This window comes from Parambassis ranga, chromosome 2, assembly GCF_900634625.1.
Source record: "Parambassis ranga chromosome 2, fParRan2.1, whole genome shotgun sequence".
NCBI lineage: Eukaryota > Metazoa > Chordata > Actinopteri > Ambassidae > Parambassis > Parambassis ranga.
In genome coordinates this window covers 35,893,950-35,903,166 of record NC_041023.1, presented here as the reverse complement: position 1 = coordinate 35,903,166, position 9,217 = coordinate 35,893,950, and the positions used below count along the sequence as shown (strand labels likewise).

At 41.5% G+C, this 9,217-nt stretch overlaps 1 pseudogene; it reads right to left on the bottom strand.

The window, feature by feature from the left end:
- Positions 1-4,626: 4,626 nt before the first annotated feature.
- On the bottom strand, positions 4,627-5,698 carry LOC114427067 (gastrula zinc finger protein XlCGF17.1-like; annotated as a pseudogene).
- Positions 5,699-9,217: the final 3,519 nt, after the last annotated feature.

Below are 9,217 nucleotides of genomic sequence, written 5' to 3'. Positions count from 1 at the left end.
GGGTATCTGGTGTCTTTGGAATCTGTAGTGGTCATGTGAAGTTTAATTAAAACCCTTCAAGGTCTATGGGTGTTTTTGGGGACTTTCCTCGCCTGGCATTCTTTGTGTTTTACTGCTCATTAAATAGTCATCTTGTAATCCACAATCAAGTAATATACATCTTTTTTTTTCAGGAGAACCTGGGCTTTCATAATATTCAGGCTATAGTGGTGTTATATGACTGTAATAAAAATTCTAGCACCAGAAAGAGAAAGAAAAAAAAATGCGAAAAATAAAATTCATACATATCTATTGAAAAAACACTGAGGAAAACTGTAACGAAACTCTCCCCCATTATGAACATGTAGTTTAGGGTGTTAGGGATAAGTGTGTAAAAAATGAAGGTTTTAACTATAGTACAAATGTAATTTATTACACCATAAGTGAAAAAAGTGCCATTCGCTCCATTGATTTTGATGCCACTGTTACAGGTCTGCCTCACAGCTGGGCTGTCAGCTACTCTAGGAATATCCTGTGTGTCAATTGAGCTTTATTTTCTTGATACAACTCCTTGTGTAGACTGCTGATGGGCTGAGGCGTGAACCTACCCCACCCCCACCTTTCTGATAAGGTGGGGGTGGGGGAGAGCGACCCCTGTTCACCCGGAACGTCTTCGATGTAACTTCCGTTGCTATGTTTTGTCAGCGCAACATAGCAACGCTAAAACGTCAAATAAAACGTTTCCAGTAAGATATATAAGTGTATGACAGTGTATGACAGGGGTATACAGAACGACGCACTTTCGGGTTGAGATAACGGTCCGCTACGCGTCTATTATTGCGTTCAGAGACGCTTTTCAGTCGTGTGAACGACCCAGCTAGTCAGAGGAGAGAGTTCTCTTGTCCTTCAACCATCTTTGGTGTTTACGTCAGAGCACAAAGGCTCTACAATTGGATGTTTGAGCCCCTCGTGATATTGCTCGATGGTCTGATTGGACACTGATTTGCCAATCGAGTATTGCAGCCAGGGTACGTCACACAGACATGCGGAAAAGATCCCCGAAAAGCCTAAAGCCTCCTCTTTTCGAGGAAAAAAACAGAACGTCTCTACCTACCTCTACCCCTGTAAGACATGCGCTCTCATGTTGTATACAACTTCAAACGTCGGGACATGGTTAAGTGGAATGAACAGTAATAAAAATTTACTTTTCGCTTAAACTTACGTACAAAATAAAGTTATATAATTTTGACCTGAGGGGGTTTCCTCTGAACTAAATTTGGTTTAGTTGCAGCTGACTGCGATCCTCCGAACCTTGACTTCTCAAACTGGTAAAAGGGTTAGGCGGTTAAGGTGAAAAATAAAACCTTTACTAAGTATTTGTGTCACATGCAATACTGTAATAATGCAGTTTACTAACCATTTTCAATAATAGTTTAGGCCTGGTGCCAGAGGTCAAGTTTCTGGGGGCAGCAGGTGCAGCACTGCTGTCAGCTGGGCTACAAGTGCTGGAGTGTGCTGTGCTGCTGCCAGGTGAGAAGGCTGTACTGGTGCTGGGGTTGTTATCCACACCTTCTTGTAGAGTTCAAGCTACTTTTTTTTGTCGAGGAGCAGGTCTGTTGCCCTCTTCAGATGGCCACACTCCTGAGCTGGCAAACCTCTGCCAGCCATTCCCCATCACCCATCGCTTTGTGTGACTTTGACATGATAGTCCAGCTGACATAAAACAGAACACACAGTAAAAAGTCAATATAATAATGAACATAACGCAAACGACATAGGAATAACATGGTCGTTACTGCCATTATAGCCATACCAAAACAGATGAAACTGGCCACAGGTAATCTGGACAAGTTCAGCAAGGTGGAAAGTTAAGTATTTGTTTGTTTACTTGAAAACTTCCACTAAATGAATGAATGATGGTTTTCATTCATTTGATGGATGAATGATGGATTGTCTCAGGACACACAGGACATTAACTGAGGACAACAGTTGCAATTTTAATGTCTTACCTGTGTAATATGCCTATTATAGGATTTCTGCACATTTAAAAGTAAGACTGTTGATGAAACACTACTTTTACTTAAGTAAAATAGAACATCTTAATGAACGACACATATTAGCTGAAAACATCTAGCTTCCCAAACCTAGCTCTAGGTACTATTCTAGTTTACCCTAATGCTAATCGCCATACACAAAATAGCCGCAAGCTGCTGCTGGCACTTTTAATTATTAATCTGTATTTAAATTCGGAGAGTGGTAACGTGAATATTGTGTAAAAATTGCTTAATAAAATACACAACTTTTAGCGACATGACATAGAAACACACCTCTTTTTCTTGACTTTTGATTGCTGTGCTGTTAGTAGCTCGCTAGTGCTTGACTTGACAGTGGGAATCAAATGACAGTCAATCGACAATCAAATGATGTATGGTAGTATGTGTGTCACGAAAGATTGAGCGCCTGCAGTGATTGGACGTTTGAGAGAAAGTCTGACCATGCACAGTGATTGGATGACAAAAGATTGACCTGGATATTTGATTGGGGATGCTATTTCTGACCTAGCAATGTGGTTCGCTCTTGAAAGATAGACCCACGGATGTCATTGGATAGCCAATAAAGATTTTCACCTGCTGGCTACCGCTATTTCGGCATAGGCTGTCACAGTCTGAAAACAATGCGTTAAAAACACAACAACGGCGAAGGTGGGAAACAATCAGAGTGGGTACAGCTAATTCCCATATGATGCATTCAATGTCTGGCACCGTACATTGGAACTCACTGTGAAAGCGTTTCCGGACATCTCAAACTCTACCTCCGTCATCATTAAAAATTGGTATACACACACACACACACATTATGTGTAAAATATGAAGTTACTTTTGGTTACTTTGATAATGTAAAGATTAATATCTAAGTATAAAAAAATACAAAATAAATACAAAATTAATTAAACCTGTGAGCAGCGATGACGGGCCCTTGCGGTCCGCGGAACCAACAGCCGCCGTCTCTCCTATCGTCCCACAACCTCTCTCCCAGCGTTACCGGCACGAGCTGTGGTCTGCAGGGCAGAAGAGTACAGCAAAACACAGGTCCTCCGGCCAGTAGGTGGCGCAGTGACTCTAGCATATCAGAATGTCAATCTGTGCAGTATCCGATGTTCAGCATGACTAAAAGGTTTTGTCCACATAGGATGAAGTATGTGGGAGATACAGCCAAAAATACATTTATTTCCTGTGTGTTGGTGAAGGGTTAACTTTGTGGTGGCGCCACAGCCAGACCGTGTGACGAAGTGCTGCGTTTTTGATAACTTTTGGTACCTAATGCCTTAAGAGTAACCAGACCAAGTTTCAGGTGGATTGGAGAAATCGAGGAGTTCGTAAAAGTGCAGGGAGTGAAAAATGCAAAATGGCACAGTTTTTTCAAAATGGCGGACTTCCTTTGTGTTTTACAGTATACCTCCAAGAGACTTTTTTTCTTGTCTAGAGGTGATACATATGCGTACCAATTTTCGTGTCTGTAGGTCAAACGGGGAAGCAGATCTCATTCCAGGGGGCACTGCTGAGCCATGTGTCCACGCCCACATATGATGATAAGGTGATATGAAAAGGTGTACTGGGGCTGATGTCATGATAGAGTAATAGGCAGGTAGGATGAAACAAATCAAGAAACACAGCAGCTTTCTCTATGGTGGCGAAGGGTCACCTGTTGATGATGCCCCGCCCACACGACGTTTTTGATAACTTTTGCTCAGCCATGTCTTCAGAACCATGTGACAAAATCTCAGGTCTGTCAGAGTATTTCCATAGGAGGAGTTTGTTCAAATACGAGGTGTGGAACATGGATAATCAGCCTGAATACAATTCATACCGCCAGTAGGTGGTGCTATGAGAGTTTCAGCTCATTGCATATCAATCTGTTTAGAATGACAGGCTCAGCATGCCTGATTTTTTTCATCCACATCGGATGAAGTATGTGGGAGAAACAGCCATAAATACATCCATTTCCTGTGCGTTGGTGAAGGGTCAACTTTGTGGTGGCGCCACAGCCAGACCATATGAGGAAGTGCTGCATTTTTGATAACTTTTGGTCCCTGACCCCTTAAGTGCACCAATTTTCAGCTGTATTTAGCAATTCCCCTAGGAGGAATTCGCAAAAGTGCGGGGTGTGCAAATTGGAACAAGGCGTGGTTATTTCAAAATGGCGGACTTCCTGTACATTTTTTTCTTGTCACGAGGCGATACATCAGTGTACCGTGTCTCAAGTCTGTAGCACTTGTGGTGAATATTTTCACACTTTAGGCAGAGTCATGCTGCCACGCCCGCCAATGGCGAAGTGTCAAGTTGCGATTTTCATCGGGGGGACAAGTTTTTGAGCACGTTCAGGGGGTCAAAATCGCAAAACCGGATCCGGAACCAGAGTCAAGTATAATAAACACTTGCATTTCAATAGGGCTCTTGCACCATTTGGTGCTTGGGCCCTAATTATACCTTAATATCTTCCAATATATGTGTCTTTGTGTTTTTTCCATCTATAATTTGGATCTAAAAAAAAACAAAGTATCTCTACCTTCATGTACACCTGATTGAATAAACGCAGAGGTTTGTCCCTACAATGGGGAAATTGCATGAACTTAAAGTATGAAAGTATGTAACATCGGATGTTTAGTTACGTTACGTCTGGAAATTATTCTTAAAACATTTCCCACGTTTTGCAAGAGACATGCGGGTTCTCATGTGGACAGTTAAAGCACGTTTCGACTGAAACATTTCTCACACCATTACATTGGTTACATCAAATCTAAGTGTTGTTTTATTGGTTTGAGACATAAACACAATTTAACATGGCAGATCTCAGTCACAGCTGTCAGTTCACATTCAATAGTATTCATAAAGAAACCATATACCTAACAGTGCTGAAAGTAAATGCAAACATACACCTTCAGTTTTAGTCCATAAATGCAGAATATGTGTATTTTGTATTTATTTGGTCATTCTTCAAGGAAACCCTCCCAAGAAACTTCTCTACACTCTATGGTTCACCTGTTTTGCAAACATATGGCTTCTTATGTGTGTGACATCATGTGATGACTACCACAGAAACTGTCACAGATGTTTGTCACCTGTGTGGGTTCTTATGTGGGAAGTTAAATGATCTCTTCGACTAAAACATTTCCCACATGTTTTACAAGAAAATGGCTTCTCACCTGTGTGGGTTCTCTTGTGGACATTTAAATGATTAATTTTCCTAAAATATTTCCCACATGTTTCGCAAGAAAATTGCTTCTCACCTGTGTGGATTCTCATGTGGTCAGCTAAATTACCTTTTGTAATAAAACATTTCCCACATGTTTTGCAAGAGAATGGCTTCTCACCTGTGTGGGTTCTCATGTGGACAGTTAAAAGACGATTATGACTAAAATATTTCCCACATGTTACACAAAAAAAATAGCTTCTCACCTGTGTGGATTCTCATGTGGACAGTTAAAGTATCTTTTCAACTAAAACATTTCCCACACGTTTTGCAAGAATATGGCTTCTCTGTATGGGTTCTCATGTGGACAGTTAAATCACCTTTTTGATTAAAACATTTCCCACATGTTTTTGCAAGAAAATGGCTTCTCACCTGTGTGGGTTCTCATGTGGACAGTTAAATCACAATTTTGACTGAAATATTTCCCACGTTTCACAAGAAAATGGCTTCTCACCTGTGTGGGTTCTCTGGTGTGTATAATGTAAGAATTTTGTATGTAAAGAATTTTCCACAAGATTTACATTTTAGACTCTTCTTTCCTGGAGAGCTGTGAGAGAGAACCACATCACAGCTTGGATCAGGTTTAATATGGTTACTTTCATTAGCAGCAGTCACAAAAAGTGGGTCAGATTCCTCATTCAACACATGCTGCTCTCCTTCATGCCAGATGTAGACTCCCTGCTGTTCCTCTTTAACCTGTGGAGGTTCTGGTTCCTCCTGGTCCAGAATGGAGTTCTTCTTCTGGTTATAGAGCTGCTGGTCAGCTAGAATTAGCTCTTCCTCCTTACAAATGTGTTGTTGAGTGAGCTCTGGAGGATTAAAGGAAACAAGAAAACAGAGAATGTGATGATCAGAAAATACATTCTAGTTTAAAACAATTGCAGCCTCCATGAGTCACTGGATTCACTGCTTGTTTGTAGTTTCACATACCTGTTCTGTGTACATTTATCTCAGGTGTCAGGATAATGTTTAGCAGTGGGTCCTCTTCTGGGATTTCTTCTTTAAATTGGATTACAGTCGGTTCAAAGTGGTCCAGACTGGAACTTTTTTCCTGGTTACAGAGCTGCTGGTCAGACTGGATCTCTTCCTCCTTACAGTGATGTTGTTGAGGGAGAACTGGAGGGACAAATGGACACAAAGACTTGAGATGATGGAAACATCTAAAACCTTAAACAACCAAATCAATTAATGCATCATTAAAATACCAACAGAAAATATCATAAACATTCAGGTTCTGACAAAGAGAGAAAAAAAAACTTTTAATGTTAAGTTCTGACTGATATGGAAAATTAACATTTTAGAGACATTTTACCTTGAGGAGGAGGTAGGTATACGCATCAGGCTGCTGCATAGACAATTAGGCGCCACACACACATATACCTACAGACATGTCCACTAGGGCTGGGTGGTATACCAGTTCGTAAGTTCGTTCGAAAACCGGTGTTTATTAGTGTTACGATATGAATTTTTCATATACCGGCGAGACCGGTTCAAATGGCCTAAAATGTCCGGAACTCAGCGCGGTGGTAAATTGTTTCACAGGGGACGTTTTTCATTTCTGCACACGCATGGAGCAGAGCACAGGTATTTTAGGGGAGTTTTTGGTGATAATGGACAGGGAAAGTTCTGACGAGTTCAAACCTGCCAGCTTCCCTCTCATTGCTGTCAAAGTCACAGCCACACACGTTGCCGGCTGCCTGTTCAGAAATTATGCCAAAAAAAAGCTCGGGCAACAGTCACTGCAGAAAAATGAGTCCACGCATCCACAATCCATTCACATATGCTGGCGTAACTCGCCCGGCGCTGCCTCCCAGTAAAGCTGTGCTCGCCGTCTGCCATCCTTCGCTCCCACGCCGCTCACAACTTTACTTTGAATGCCCTGTTTAAGCCATGGTCCAGCGGTTGGAGCTCTTTGTTAAGCCTCCTGGGATTACGGCAAGCTCTGAATTCATCTGCTTCGCCTGCTTTTTACACCGGCGGTGAGACGGGCGCACGCGGAGTCGCGGATCAGCAGCGAGAGTGATGCGTGAAAAAAAACCATCCGGTCTCTTCACATAAACCTCCCTGAGCCACTCATTTTCTTCTCTTCTCCATGTTTCTCCTTAACGACGACTCCTGCCGGAAACTTCTTTAGGCAGCGTCTTCCTCTTCCATAGGCGGAAGTTTCTGTCCATTACCATGGCAACTGAGAACAACAGCGAACGCTGACTTCTGCACCGTGGTCCGTATTAATACTGTGCTGGTCCCCGTTCTCTACACAGTTTGGTTCATGGGGATGTCGAAAGTGAGGGGGACTTCATCCATGTTGGTGATGTGGCTGGGCTGGATGTTTTTGCTGGCAAATTTGTCACTGCAGTAGACGTGGAAGCTGGCCAGCTTTTCTTTTGTAATTTTAGACTTTTAGGTGCGCCTTATGGTCGTGAAAATACGGTAGTAAAAAAAAGAACTCTTCCTCCCATTCACTGTGAAAATGATACGTTTTCTTTCTTTTTTCTGCCATGTTTTTGGGGTTAGAAACTGCATTCAGCTCCCCATCTTTGCTGTGGTTTCGAGCTTACTCTTCACAAAGACTAAAGTTTTGTCATGCGCACAATATTGACCTTTGAACTGAAATAGGTCAGAGTTCGCCTAAACTTATCTAAACTACATGTATAATAAACATTTTTATTTAAAAGATATTGTCGTTTTCACATCTATCTAAATGCAAGTGTTATTAAAAATGAATAGCAACAGAATAAAATTACATTTTAGACGCAGCGTAGTGAGTTGTGCTATTATTAGAACATGCCAGCGGGCGACTCGTGATCCTTGGGGGTGACCTGGTGCCCGCAAGTGACAGGATTCACTGCTTGTTTGTAGGTTCACATACCTGTTCTGTGTAACTATATCTCAGGTGTCAGGATAATGTTCAGCAGTGGGTCCTGATGGTTGATCTCTTCTTTGTAGTGGATGACAGACGGTTCAAAGTGGTCCAGACTGGAACTTTTTTCCTGGTTACAGAGCTGCTGGTCAAACTGGATCTCTTCCTCCTTACAGTCATGTTGTTGAGGGAGAACTGGAGGGACAAATGGACACAGCCTAATGTGATGATGGAAACCATCTAAAACCTGGAACAACCAATGAGTTAATCATCATCATCATTAAAATACTAACAAACAGAAACTATCATTACAATCAGGTTCTGACAAAGAGAAAAAGAACACTTTTTCACACACCTTCATAAGTAGCAGTTACTATAGAGGGATCAGTCTCCTTATTCAGTTCATGCTGCTCTCCTTCATGACTGATGCAGACTTCCTGCTGTTCCTCTTTAACCTGTGGAGGTTCTGGTTCCTCCTGGTCCAGAATGGAGTTCTTCTTCTGGTTACAGAGCTGCTGGTCAGCCAGCACATCCTCCCCCTGTGAATTGTGTTGTTGAGGGAGATCTGCAGGTCAAAGGGACAGAAGAAAGCAAAGAGTTTATGTGATCTCCATAATAGTAGCTCATTTGTCAAAAACTGAACCTCAATGATTCATTCATTCATTTCCTTTTAAAAGCTTGAAGCAGGACAACTGGACTTGTTAGAGTTCCTTGAAGATGTTTAGCTGCTCCTACATCTGCTTCAAGCCTTTGAACAGTTCAGCACCTTCTTATACTAAGACTAATGATACACTTAAATCTAATAATATTAGAGCCTTTATTTAGGTATTTATTCAGAAGTTGTGACTGTGGCTGCTTCTAATCAAACTCCACATCTACAGTCCACAGCAGCTCTCATTAACCCTTCAGTGCTGAAGTGAAAAATGAACACACCTTTACTGTCACATCATGTTAGTTTTTAGTTAATTAACAGCACAAACATTAATTAATCTAGTTAATCTCTCCAGTTTAAGACTGCATGGTCTGTGTTAGCTCCTAAATATACATGTTGTGCTTCTGACCGCAACATAAATCTGTTAATATTATTTGTCTTATAGAATAGTATACATAGAAATTTTACCATTAAAG